The sequence below is a fragment of the Etheostoma spectabile genome, chromosome 16, assembly GCF_008692095.1.
Source record: "Etheostoma spectabile isolate EspeVRDwgs_2016 chromosome 16, UIUC_Espe_1.0, whole genome shotgun sequence".
NCBI classification, from domain to species: domain Eukaryota; kingdom Metazoa; phylum Chordata; class Actinopteri; order Perciformes; family Percidae; genus Etheostoma; species Etheostoma spectabile.
In genome coordinates, this window is record NC_045748.1 from 154,433 (window position 1) to 157,347 (window position 2,915).

Here is a 2,915-nt window from a genome sequence, read left to right on the forward strand (position 1 = left end):
TTTAAAGGTAGTACAAATAAAGTTTGAGCAGAAGCTATCCAAATTAAAGTGCAGTGGAAAGTAATTGCATATTACAGTTAAAGTATGGTATTGGAGATGTATATGTAAACAATTGGTACTGTAAAGGTGCACTTTGTCAGGTGCACATGTAATGTTCTGTCAGGATTTAAAGGAATGGCGGCCCCAAAAATGCAAAAACCAAAGAGCAGGGTTGAATTCAAATATTTAATAAATAAAAAGGGCAACAACATGCACATACACACACATTGATCTGAAACAGACAAAGACAACACAGAAACTGTAACACAAAGTAACAAGGGTGAAACAAGGTCAGGTTACACAAGGGCTCAGGAACAGGTGAAACACATCAGGGTGGGGCAGTTGGGAAAACACAAGGCAGGAAGTAAAAAGAAGACATGACATGGGAGTTAACAGACTACAAAATAAAACAGGAAATGGAAGCATAAAACATGCACAAGGATGAAAACAGGGTAAAACGCAACAGAGAACACAAGAGACAGTAAACAACAAGGAATGGAATAAATGAGCACAAAAAACAGGAAAAACTAAAACAGAAAATTGCAACCATGACATGTTCATTTTCACAAATACAGAATGCCTGCAAGCTGCTGAAAGCTGGAGAAACATTTTAGATGGTTGCAACATGTTTTGACTCTCTGCACGTTAGTTTAGCACATTTGTGTATTTATGCATCTCCTTAAACAGTGAACCACCATCCCAATTACCTCCAGATGGACATTCTTAGACATGTTTTATGTTTTCAATTCAGAATACAATACAGAAAATGTTAAGGTTTAAGGAATTGGAGGACCCAGAAATGCAGAGACAGCAAGCAGTGGTGAGCTTGAGGATTTAATAAAAATAAAAAAGCGATACAACCAAAGGAGTCCTAAAGACAGCAGGCAAAAATAGTTCCAAAACGTACAGGATGCCAAAAGAACAGGAACCACAAAAACTGGAACACCGAGACAAAAGGGGGTAGACTCCACACACTATCAACCACAACGGTACAATGATCTGACAACAGACAAAGACAACAAGGAGACTAAAGACACAAGGTGACAAGGGTGAAACAAGGGACAGGTAACACAAGGGCTCAGGAACACAAGGCAGAAAGTTAAACAAGACATGACATGGGAGAAAACAGATTACAAAATAAAACAGGAACTTGAAACAAAAAATACACAACCATGACACAAAAGATGTTGATAATATGTATTTTATACCAAATGTATGTGAACACTCATACACACACATACTGTGATTGTTGAACACGTTGCAAAAACATCCTGCTCTGCCCGCCTCCACGCATCAGGGACTTTCAACAAGATGTTGGAACCTGGTTGAAGGGATTTGCTCAGTCTGCATTCAGGGTTCATCCCCAACATTGCTTGAGAGAGTCATAGGCAGATCATTAGACAATAGGCCCCTGGGCATGGGTGCGTACCAAAACTAATTTACAGTAGCATGCAATTTAGTCATAAGAAAGAGGGAGGGGCTCTAATGGGGATAAATACTCACTTAAACTGAATGGTTACTTTCTTGGGATATATTTAAAGTGAGTGTTTTTGGCTATTCCTTCAGCTTTTCAGTAGGACTTTGGGGGCTCTGTTATTGACATGCATTACTAAGTTCTGATTCTTGATTATGGGACATGACATATAAAGTTATTAACAGCGACTTCATGCAGAGAGTCAGTATTCCTGTTCAGCATTCCACCCATTGAATGCGTTGAGGTCAGGACACTAGATTCATTATTTCTTCCTTTATTTTTGCACAACATTAAAATGACAAATACAACAAAAAGAACATAATATATATTAAGTGCACGGAGAAGCAGAAAACCCAATGGGCCTGCTTGAAGCCTTCACTTAAATCATTAAAATTTCATAAACATTACACAATAAATAATAGCTACATAATAGTGATATGCATGCCAGTCAACATCTTCAACACAAAAATTGGAAAATCGTTTCTTTACATTTCTTTTCTTCTTCTTCAAGCAAAAAAAGGCTCTTTCCCAAACTGGTGCCACACAGTTTTCAGGGAGAAAACCAGAAAACCTGTCCTCCGTAAAATATTATCCAATTTCACCCGAATCAGTGACAGTGTCGCAAAGTGTTGCATCCTTTCTGGTCTGTTCGACTACACCAAGGATTCGTCGGAGCCTGAGTCGGTGCTCCCATCCTCCTGTGTGGTGGCCGCAGTCAGTTGGGAGATCGAGTCGCTGGTCAAGGCTGCTCTTGCCACGGATCCTGGTCCTGGAGATGGCCCTCCTGACAGACTCTTCGTTCCACAATCTGTGCTGGGTTCAGGTACTTCAGTGGGTTCACACCTTGCGCTTTGCCTGCCACCCTGGAATACGTTGCACACTAACCCTGTTGAGGCGCCACTTTTGGTGGCCGTCAGCGGACGCTGATGTCCGAGCCCACGTTACAGCCTGTTCGGGGTAAGGCCTCCCACCGTCAGCCTGCTGGAATGCTGCAGCCACTCCTGGTCCCCAGCCGCCCGTGGTCCCATGTGGCGTTTGACTTTGTCACAGGCCTGCCTCTGTCTGAAGGTAACGACACAATTCTTACTATCGTGGATAGATTCTCTAAATCTGTTAACTATGTGGCGTCACCTAAATAACCCACGGCCAGCGAAACGTCCAGCATGTATTCCGTCCCCATGGAATACCTGTTGATATCGTTTCTGATCGAGGCCCACAGTTTATTTCCCATTTGTGGAAAGAGTTCTGCTCCTCCCTAGGTGCCACCGTTAGCCTTTCTTCTGGGTTCCACCCGCAGTCCAACGGTCAGACAGAGAGGGCTAACCAGGATTTGGAAGCCTTGCTCCGCTGTGCGGCTGCTCAAGACCCGACCACCTGGGCGTCTCACCTGCCATGGGTAGAG